Source organism: Solanum tuberosum, unplaced genomic scaffold (genome assembly GCF_000226075.1).
Source record: "Solanum tuberosum cultivar DM 1-3 516 R44 unplaced genomic scaffold, SolTub_3.0 scf00059, whole genome shotgun sequence".
Lineage (NCBI taxonomy): Eukaryota > Viridiplantae > Streptophyta > Magnoliopsida > Solanales > Solanaceae > Solanum > Solanum tuberosum.
In genome coordinates this window covers 602,466-614,302 of record NW_006238983.1, presented here as the reverse complement: position 1 = coordinate 614,302, position 11,837 = coordinate 602,466, and the positions used below count along the sequence as shown (strand labels likewise).

The 11,837-nt window shown below is 34.4% G+C and overlaps 1 long non-coding RNA gene across 1 annotated transcript in view; it reads right to left on the bottom strand.

Moving 5' to 3' along the window:
* Positions 1–6,836, bottom strand: part of LOC102601238 (uncharacterized) — a 27,690-nt gene extending 20,854 nt beyond the window's left edge. The window contains exons 1-2 of the long non-coding RNA XR_367077.2: positions 6,667–6,836; positions 6,316–6,375 (exon numbers count right to left, since the gene is read on the bottom strand). This is a non-coding gene — a long non-coding RNA (uncharacterized lncRNA). The remainder of the gene's footprint in view (positions 1–6,315; positions 6,376–6,666) is intronic.
* Positions 6,837–11,837: the final 5,001 nt, after the last annotated feature.

Genomic DNA, 11,837 nt, shown 5'->3' with positions numbered 1-11,837 from the left:
TTGCTTCATTATAATACATGTATGTATGTGAATGTTGCATTATTGATCACACTTGTTGTAAATGAGATAGATGAATGATGAATGCCATAAATCATGACTATGTTGTATGAACTTAAAAATATACTTGTGATTGTGGTGTGTTGAAAGGATTGGTTGCCATATTCCGTCATACTAACTTGGATCGGTTGCCACGTTCCGGCATAATTATGGGATCGGTTTCCATGTTCCGGCATAAACATTGGATCGGATACCACGTTCTGGTATGCTAACTGTTTGGGTTTGGGTTCCATGAGAGGACCAATGACTTGTCATAATTGTGTACCTTGAGAAATGTGAAGTTGTTCGTTGTTCGTAAATGTTGATAATATTGTCTATGTTCGATATATGCATGTGATTATATTGTTGTATTGAGTTACTTATGTTACACTTAGTGGGATAGCCCCGTGATCCTACCAGCACACTGTGGTCGTGTACTGATACTGCACTTGCTCTTTCTTTATTGAGTACATGACATCTTTAGGCGGCTATTGACAGACCTCGTCTAGAAGATTCGTGATCGCTTCGAATTCAAGAATGAGCCAGTTCTTCCGAGTTACCATGAGTTCTCTTTCGTCTATGTCCACCATTTCAAACATAGACTTTCTAGTTAGTTATTAGTTCATTGGTGTGGGGTTGTATCCCTTCTTATTTAGGCTTGTTAAACTTTAGATGTTTTGGTACATTGAATTTCAGGTTCTAGGTTATTTCTTCTTGCATTTGTTTAGTTCGTTGTTAGATCTTTTGGAAGTTTATGGGAACTTCAGTTTTTAGCTATTACTTGTTTCGTATTCTTAAATGCTTTAATTTTTGGTTTAGTTGCTTGGTTTGGGTTGTAGAAGTGGTTCTCCCATTAGAGGGTTAGTGTGGGTGCCAATCACGATGGTCTGGTTCGTGACACCACCCCTCTCCAAATAATTATCTCTCTAGAAACCACCATTGGAGAAGAAGGAGTCAAGGCTTGGAGATCAATATTTCATCTTTTCTCTTCAAATTCGTGGACTTTCTTCCCTCCAGGTATGGCAAGTCTTCATCCTTGGTTAAGTTCCACCCAAGGATCCCCTTCAAAATTCTATTTCTCAAAGTTGAAATTCTCCAAAATCTAGGGTTTTCAATCTATAGCATGGATTCACTTCCAAAACTATTTCAAAGTGTTTATTGTCTTATATTATGATCAGTTTGATGAATTACTACTATTTTTAGGATGAATTACCTATGAATCCATGAATTCCCTTATTTTGTCAAATTGGATCTCAAAATGTGGGCGGATTGTGATCAAATTATGCATGTAGTAGTTAATCTAATTGAAATATGTGAATATCCATGTATAGAATAGTGATGCAAGATGTGAATTATGAATTGTGACCTAGGGTTCTTGAAGGCCTATGAATGAATAACCTATACATGACTATGAGAATTATGCATGTGCTTTATTGAAAAGCAAGGTTTCTATGTTTATGAAAGTAAGGTGATCATGTTTAGAATGCAATTATGTTATTATTGAAAGCTTATTCTCAATTAACACTTATGAATGATGGTGTTAGAATGTGAACAGTTTCTACAATGTAATGTTACATCTTAAATTGGTAAGCTTAGGGAATCCTTTTCTTTTATAGATGAATGTGATCTTGATTGAAGTACCTTTAATTGGTAGGCTTAGACATCCTCTTCTTGTTTCAATGAAAGTAATGTTGAATGATGTACCTTGAATTGGTAGGCTTAGACATCCTCTTCTTGTGTAACTAATGTATCTTCACTTAATGAACATGAAGCGATAGGCCAATGGCATTCCTTTCATAAATGACTAATGAATGTATTCTAAGGCTATGTCTTGAATCGATAACCTTATGAAATTCTTTTCATAATGAGCCAATGAACTAATGTAATGATGACTCTTGAATCGATAGGCTTATGGCATTCCTTTCCTAAAGAGTCAATGAACTAATGTAATGATGAATCTTGAATAGATAGGCTTATGGCGTTCCTTTCATGAGGATAGACTAAGCTATCTTAATAATGTACCATGAATCGATAAGATTATGGCATTCCTTTCATGTGTAATAATGTACCTTGGGTCGATAGGCCAATGGAATTCCTCTCAAGTATAATAATGTTAATGTGAATGAACTACTCTATGGGAAAGGAGGCTAAACACCAAGTGGATATGGTAACATGTAAGCTCTCCCCACGTTAGGCTTGGGTTTCAATGAACATCTCTCTTATCCCATAACTATGTGCCCACATAGGTCATTAGCTAGTGGATCCACCTAAGCTAAAATGTTATCGGTCCTACCTTAGGCAAGTAGACCACCTCTTTACGGTGTGGGGTTATGACACCGGATTCCATGTTAAGCTCACATGGTCTATGTCGGTTAATGCTTATTCCCATCATGTGAGATACGTACTATGGTTGCTTGAGAAGTTCTATGAAGTATGGGTGGTAGTTTGGGATGCCATCCATGCATTGCACGAGTAGGCTTTGAGAGGGCTTTGGTGTGATTCTCCAATGTCTTAATGTCTAATGTATGAAAGTGCTCTTAATGACGCTAATGAGAATGATGACTTAAATGCTTAATGTAATGATGCATGCTTACTTGGATTGTATTATGAGTTATTTTCCTTGTCATGACTTATGAAATGTATGTGTTCCTTATGTATGAGTATTGACTAAAGAGAATGAGCAAGGAAGAATGGTAAGTTCATCTAAGGTGACCTCAAAGTGGTACTTAGTAGGAATATTATTATGGGATGTTATTCTTACATTGCACAAGTATAGCTTAGGGTTACTTTAGGTCAAGGTTCTAATGTGATGAAATGACTTATATGTTGAATGTGATTGTATCTTATGCCTTTTATACTAAAGTTCATGATGTTTTCTCAAAATTGGCATATAGCATGGTTTTCAACCAAAATGTCCTTTTTAAGCATGGTTTTTGCATGGCTATAATACTTAGTACATTTTTGCGTGCTAACCCATATTTCTACATTTCTAGAAAAGTGTAGGGTTTGGAGACTTGATGTTCTATTCTTGGAAGATAGGTTTCTAAAGAGCAAGGAGTTGAAGATATGGTGTGTCCTCATAGTTTCGAGGACAAACCCACTTTTCCCTTAATGTCTTTTGTTTTATGTTTAGAGCTTTTGTATGGGCTATGTCCCAAAGTTTTATTCAAAGTGTTGTAGATGGTTTGAGACAAAGTATAGAAAAAGACTTCCGCTTGCTTTTATGAAAATGACTTCGATAGTATGGTTTTCAAGAAAAGTTTTAAATTCTACACTATTTTCCTATGCTCTTATGTTATGAATGCTATGAGGCTTGTATGAGGCTCTTCGGAGTCTTGTACGTCGCGTTATGTCCAGGATGTAGGCTCGGGTCATGACAATTACATTGCTGAACCACATTCCAGAATTAATCACTAATGAGGAAAATGTTGAATTGGGTCAATTCCAAATGATGAAGAAGTGAAGAGTGCAGTATTCAAGCTTAATGAGGATAGTGCAAGTGGGCCAAATGGACTTACAAGTAAATTTTATCAAGTTTGCTGGGACATTATTGGTAAAGATATTTGTAGAATGGTGCAGAAATTCTATCCAGGAAGTTCTTTACCTAAGTCCATTACTCACACTAATTTGATACTCATACCCAAAAAGGATAATATTCAGTCCTTTTCAGATATGAGACCTATTAGTCTGAGAAACTTCATTAATAAGATCCTCTCCAGGATAATTCATGACAGGCTGGAAAAGTTTCTTCCAAAGTTAATTTCTCCTAATCAGTGAGGTGTTGTTAAGGGCAGAAGTATTGTTGAAAATATACTACTGGCACGGGAGATTGTTTCAGGTATTACTAAGAGGGGAAAACCCAAAAATGTGATCATTAAGATAGATATGTCAAAGGCATATGATAGGGTTTCTTGGTTCTTTCTTATGAAAGTACTAAAAAAGATGAGATTCTCTTAAAGGGTGGTGGATTTAATTTGGTAACTCCTTGCTAACAATTACTACTCTTTCCTTCTTAATGGCCAATCTCATGGATTTTTTCATTCTACCAGGGATGTTAAACAAGGGGATCCCTTATCTCCAACTCTGTTTATCATCTCAGTTGAGGTTCTTTCTAGAGCATTGAATGCACTTTTTGAAGATCCTCATTATGTGGGGGTATGGGATGCCAAAGTGGAGTGCCAATCTTAATCACTTAGCATTTGCTGATGACATAATTATTTTTTCTTCTTCTAATGGCGATTCTTCAGAGAAAATTATGTCGATTCTGCATGATTATGAGAAACAATCAGGTTAGAAGATTAACAAGGACAAGAGCTCTTATTACTTTCACCAGAATACAGCAGCAGCCACTGCAAATCAAATGGCGCAAATCATAGGGATGGTAAGAGGGTATTTTCCTATGAAATACTTAGGGTATCCTATTACTCATGCTAGAAAGAGAAAGGAGCATTATTCTGAATTATTTCACAAAATTAAAGGAAGATTGTAGAGTTGGAAAGGTAGAATGTTGTCATATGGTGGTAATGAAGTCCTCCTTACAAGTATTCTGCAAAGCATTCCCATTTAGGTACTTTCTGCTATTACTCCCCCAATGTGTGTAATACAAGAAATTCATAGAATCTTTGCAAAATTCTTTGGGAGTAATAAGGAAGATAGCAAAAGTAAACATTGGGCGAAATGGGTGGATGTGTGTCTTCCTAAAAGTGAAGGGATTCTGGGATTCAGGTCGATGTTTGATGTATCAAAATCTATGTGTGCAAATATTTGGTGAATGTTTAGAACTCATAATACAATAAGGTCTAATTTCATGTGGACTAAGTATTGTAGAAAGCAAATTACGACACTTATTCAATTGAAAAGAGGATCCCAAATATGGAAGCACATGCTGGAAAATAGGGACATACTGGAAAAACACATGTGGTGGGAACCTAGAGCAGGCAACTCTACTATATGGTATGATAATTGGTCCTGGTTGGGTCCTTTACATCTTCATGAATCTGATGTGCACACATGCTATCCAATGAAAGATACTGTGGAAGGTTTGAAGGAGGGGGGATGGGATTATGCTTTAATGAGAGATTTTGTTCCTGAATATGTAGTGGATCATGTTCAAGCCAATTTAAATTCTTCTTATCTCAGTAATCATAATGAAAAAGTGTGGTGGATAGAAACCAGTAAAGGTATTTTCACAGTTAAATCGGCATGTGGACTTTTAAGGCACAAGAAAGACATAAATGAAGACTTGATAAAGTTGTGGATAAAAGGAATTCCTTTCAAAATCTCATTCTTGGTTTGGAGAATTTGGTTTAGAAAGATTCCCGTGGCATCTCTAATGCATAGATGGAATTCAAATATTTCAAAAGAGTGTAGATGTTCTGATAATCCTGTAGAAGAGACTGTAGAGCATCTCTTTCTTGATGGAGAAGTTGCTACAAGAATATGGAATGACTTTAGATCTGCATCTTGAATTTTGGATCCTATGTTGAATCTGAAACAATCTATAAGGTTGTGGTGGGATGTAGATGGAAATTATAGAGTGAAATTGGTGTGTCAGGCTATCCCTAACATCATTTTATGGTTTTTGTGGAAAAGGAGGAACATTATCTTGCATGGATGTGTATTTTCAGAAGCTAGAGTTATTTGGGGCATAACAGATACAATTTTAAAATTTATTCATGCTAGATTTAATGTGAACTGTAGCAGCAATTCATGGCCCCATATAATAGCCGAAATGGAGCATTATAGACCTAGTTCAGCGGTATTTTGTATTAGGGATCATGATGGTAATTTGATTTCAAACTTCCAGACATGACAAATATGGTAGCAGAAGCTATAGCTATAAGGGAGAGTCTAATTTATTGTAGTGAACATGGTATTGAACATGTTATTCTTGAGACAGACTCTTTAACAATGGTTCATATCTTAGAGGGTTAATGGAATGTACCATGGAGTGTAGCACTCGAAGTTAATGACATCAGAAGGTTGAAAGGGGTGGTTTCAGCAAGAGTAAAGCATTTCTTTCGGGAAGGAAATACTCTTGCTGATTTTATTACTAATCTAGTTTTCTCTTTAGCAGGTGATTTTCAAATTAATTGTTTTCAGGATATACCTAGCGAGGGAAGAAAGCTACTCAATCTAGATAAGCAAGGCACACCATACATAAGGAGACAAATACAAGAATAAAAATAACAGTAACCTCAAAATTCAAGACCTTTTCAGGTTATGTAGAGTATAGTTAAGCTAATTCTTGAAGTAAATTCAATAGATTTGTGTACTTACACATGGTGAGAGCTTGGGGTGACCATCAGTACCAAATCAAAGTATTAGCTTCTTGCGAATCTGCAAAAATCAATAAAGGGATGTTGCATATAAATTTTCTTATTCATAGTGGTAGTATTAACTAATTAGAGACTCTAATAGTGGTATCAATTCCATTGGGATTCAACCCATTGAGCCTTTGAAAGGTTATTATTACTATGGTGAAATGGAGAAGAGGCTCAAATACTTTACTGTTAATTTATAAAGTTCTAATCTGCAATGTTTAAATGAGATTTATGCGGAATAGCAACTCAAAATTAGACAATAGGCGTATGAATTGGATCAATCTTGAAGAATCAGATATCAAATTACCTGGAAGCTTGTTGGATTCTGAACTTGAAGGTCACCCATTGGGGGAAGTTCTTGGATTGTGTCTCCATTCATGGGATTGAATCTACATTCTTGGAGTTTCCATCGATAATGAAGGGGGATGATGAACTGATAGAAGGCTTCTTGAAGTTTCCTTTTTTACTGATGGATGAGTTTTTGTCCATTTGTCTTTGATGCATTTTTCTTTTATTTTTTTTGGCATTATTTTCTTTGGATTAAGCCTCCTCTGTTGGGCTGAATCTTATTTGTTTTTAATAAAAAGTGGCTATGCCACAGCCTTTAAACTAAAAAAAATAAAAAAATATACATATACTCTTATAGTATTATTGACTAATGAGTAATTTTTTGAGAAAAGATATAAATTCCACTTTGAACTTGTATCGAAAAGTCACTTACACGCTTAAACTATCATGATGACCTATTACACACATTTACTATTCAAAAGTGAATTTATTTACCCCTTAAAACTGACGTAGAAAAATTACACACCTTTACTATTCAAAAGTGATTTTTTATATTGATTTAGAATCAGTTAAGCGAAATTATCAGCCTTAATGATACCAATACAATATATATTACTAATTTCGCATAAGTTAAGCTAAAGTTATCAACCTTAATGAATGAGGTCATGGGCGGTAAAAGTTATCAGCCTTAATGAATTGGGGTAGGGCGGTAATTTTTTTTAAGTGAATGAGTATTTCTTGAATTACTTTGGATTAGAATATGAACATGTAATTATTTTGATTTTTATGGCCCATTTACGTAGTTTTTTAGGTCAAACAATGGGCCCATTCCAAATCCATGTCATTTTTTCTTGAGCAACTTTCACATATAGCGAGCATAAAAATCATATTTATATGTTGTAGCTATAGTTTGCATAATTGTGCTCCATAGCAAATTTTTTGTTTGCTATGGAGCTTTTGATTTGTATAATTTGCTAGATACATCCAAGTTTATGTAAATTGTTCAGTTTTGTATAAATTCATTTATACATTGTAATTTGTATAATAAGATCTGTATTTGTATAATTATAAGTGTATAAGATGAAAATATAAGTATTTGTATTTGTATATTACACTTTTCTCTCATTTTATACAAACATAAACACATTTTATACATTTGTATACCGAATGAGTAATTGTATACTGAAAATGGCTAGTTAAATATTGAACCAGATTGCAAGAAAATGGGATGTTTGCTGGGAATTACAAATAAAATAAACTATGACTATATCATTTAATTTGAATTAATAGTTTGTTATTTCATACAATTTTTCCTTTTTTCTTTCTTGAGATAAAACAAAACGAAAAAAAATCCTAGAAAATAAATTTCCAATTAATTACATCATAAAGGAAAATGCCGCTCCAGGGACCTGCTCATCTACCTCAGCTAGCAAACTCCTATCGTCCACCGTCCACCGGTCCACAGTCCGAAGTCTACAGACACGCTGAGAAGAGACACTGATTAGCACACACTTCTTCGTTTTGTGTTTTAGATTTATTCCAACTCCTTTGCAGCAACTAGCTAGTGCTCCAAATCGCTCCAACGCCTTTGGTCTGATTACAATAGGTATTTATCTCCGTCGTCGCTTTTACCTTACTGATTCAATTATTTTGGTAAAAAATACCTACTATATCTAAATAAATATAGATTTAAACTGAATTCTATTTTTATGTTTTTGGTGTAATCAACTATTCTCTAACGACAATGCATCTAGAATTGAACTTTAGAGTCGATATAGAGTGAAAAAAAAAGTAGAAAGGGAGACATTTGTATACATGGTTTTAGTAAAACCCGTTACTGTTTTTTGAGATATTACAAAGTTACCTATTTCAAAAATATTATATATGTCAAGTAATCAAAGAAGTGCTATTTTTCATTTATCTTTAAATTCCACTCAATTCTATTACTATGCAACTTCAATGCATTAAATACGAGATACTGTTAGTTGGGATTCATGGTAATCTCATAACATATTTACATAATATGAATACATTGAATACATTAAATGAGGGTGACAAATGTGCACCACTATAAATGGAGATATTAGTTATGCAAAGATTGTAATCCGTGTTAACTTTTGTGCACCTCGACTAATTTCACCGGATACGTGCCACCTCCCACAATCCACAAGCAACAAGTACCTGGTAACTTTGTTTACCAAAGATAGGAAATATGAGAATAATCACTTAGTGTTTTTTGTCTCCGCTGAGTTTTTAACTTGAAACTCATAGTTTTCAACCACTTCATTGACCACGAGGCCACACCCTTGGGTACATGCGGTCATTAATAATTTAAAAATTGTTGTACATGAATTACTTATTTTAATGGAGTGGTCTTGCATTTAAGTACTTAATACATACATCGCTAATTTAGTAATTGAGTTTAAACAAATAAAAGCCATAATAGGAATGAGTCGAATTTGAAAATGTACATTCCAAGGGCACCCAAGGCTGTGGAATTAAACAAACATATTAAACACTTTTTTTGAGAAATGTAACACTGATATTTATAGAACACTTTTGTAGCATCACGTTAGTGTTGTAGGGAATGACACACTAAAGTGTAATAAAGGAAGATGATTGATTTGGCATTTGCACTATAAAATTAGAAGTTTCTGTCTAAACTTCATGGCTACTAATTAGTATTTTATATTTGTCTCAGATGCTTGTGATCGTTGTGGAGAAATGATTTTAGTGCAAAAATGTGGTGTTAATTTTGAAGGCAATGAGGTCTCAGAAAAAAGTTGTTTATCTTTTCGGCTATTCTCTTTGTGCTTGTTTAGCATGCCCATTCTCCTTCTGTTTTCTAAGCTAAATTAATTCGGAAGTTTTCACTTATTGTTGACATTATATATTCCATGGTTTATTAATAGATTACTACCTATTCAGGTATGCGGAGAACAAAGTGAATCTGTGATCTCAGGCATTGATTTTTTGCATCTCCATATTTGCCTGTATAGGATATCTGTAGTTCATCTTGTATTCTTAAGATACTTAGAACAAAACTTTGAAGAACTTAGTAAGAAACAACAAAGTTTAAATAACATTTTCAGAACAAGAAAATTAAAACTAGTAGAAAAAAAAAATACAATTAGAAACTAATTAGAAACAATATACGAAATATTTTTCTTAAAGAAGAAAATCGAGCCCACTGAATGCACAGTGTCCCCTTAAGGAAATTATTCCCCTCAAGTACCCGAAGTTAATGGAATATATTCTCCCAGGATAGAATGATCTTACTTACCGGTGTATCGGAACCTAAAACCGCGGTGTCAGCGAACCACTCAACTGCAGTAAAGTACACTTAGAATACTAGATTTAGTAGTAGTAGAAAATGTCCAGAAAAATTAGTTCTCCTAAAATGAGAGGAAATCCCTCAATTTATAGAAAACATAGGGTAGTGTGAAAAGGTTCTTATTTTGCCTTACCGGAAAGGTCACAAACCTTTGGGAAAGTCACAATCTTTCGGAAAGGTCTATCAAGAAATTCCGGAGTCTTTCAACTTATTCACCGGCCTTATCTAGAGAACCTAGTTCAGAGATCATTGTAGAGCTAGCGATACATGTCCTTTTGAAAGATTTCCAAGAGACTGCTCCTCCACCAAGAGTAAATACACATCCACTCGTGGATTTTACTTAATTTGATCCCGGTGATCCAATTTGCATCACTCTATCATTTCAATACTACTGGATATTGTTATAATGTAGACATAGTTTTGAGTATGTTTTAAATACCCCAAAACTCTTTTCATTGTCATCCAATGAGTTTGATTGGGATTACTCGTGACCGACTCAGTTTACTAATAGCACTTACCATATCTGATCGCGTACACTTCTTGATATACATCATACTTCCCAATACTCTAGCACAATCCAATTGTGAGTCACTTTCGCCTTCACTCATTTGAAATGCAAAGCTCACATTTATTGGAGTTTTGACAATATTGAAATACCAAATATTTGAACTAGTCAAGTACCTTTTTTGATGCAGTGAGACTGTGACAATGCTAAACATTATGGAGTTCTAAGGATTCTTACACCTAAGATTGCACCAACAACTCCAAGATCTTTCATATCAAACTTGCTTTCTAGCATACATTTAGTACCATTTATGTCATTAGTGTCTCTACTGATGATCAACATGTCATCAATATGCAAACAAACAATGATCGTGTGATTTTTAATGTAAACACATTTATCGCTTCCATCATTCTTAAATCCATTTGCCAACATGGTGTGGTCAAATTTCTTATGTCATTGTTTGGGTGCTTGTTTTAGTCCATAAAGTGACTTAACAAGTTTGCACACTTTCTTTTCTTTATCAGGAACCACAAAACCCTCGGGTTGTTCCATTTAAATTTCTTCCTCCAATTCTCTATTTATGAAAATTAGTTTCACATTCATTTGATGAATTTGGAGGTCATATACCGCAACTAATGCAATTAACATCCGAATGAATGTAATTCTAGTTCATGGCGAGTATATGTCGACAAAATTAAAACCTTATTTTTGTCTACAACCTTTGACAAAAAGTATTGCTTTGTATTTGTCAATAGTTCCACCGACTTTCATTTTCCTTCTGAAGATTCACTTTGAACCCAAAGGTTTATTTTCTAGAAGAACAGCAATTAACTTCCAATATGGTTGCTCAAGATTGAATCAATCTCACTATTGACACCATCTTTCCAAAAGGATGAGTCTAGAGAAGACACAAGAAATGTTACAAAATCATATTCGAAGGAAGTAGATATCCTTTGACATTTACTATGCCTCTGAATCTCTTTATTAAGTACATTCTCCTTTTTTCTTTCCAAGGTCTTTTAGACCCTTCACTAGACTACTCAAGTCTAATTTTACAGTCCACAGTCATAGGTCCTATTTTAATCCTTTTAGGAATAGGAACTTGGACTTTAGCTAGACACCTCCACACTTTGAAATATTTCAAGTTGGAATTCCTTCCTTTCCATTTCTCATATGGAATAGATTGTGTCCTGAACAAAAATAACTTTTTATTGCTTTCTTTCTGAAAAGACAATTTTTTGTTGTTGTTCCATTTTGCTTCAAGGATAGCTTCTCCACGCAAGTTTTGTGGTAAACCTGAACTTACAAGTAATGTAGCCATCATTTCCACAAAAGTTTGATTTTTTTTTTC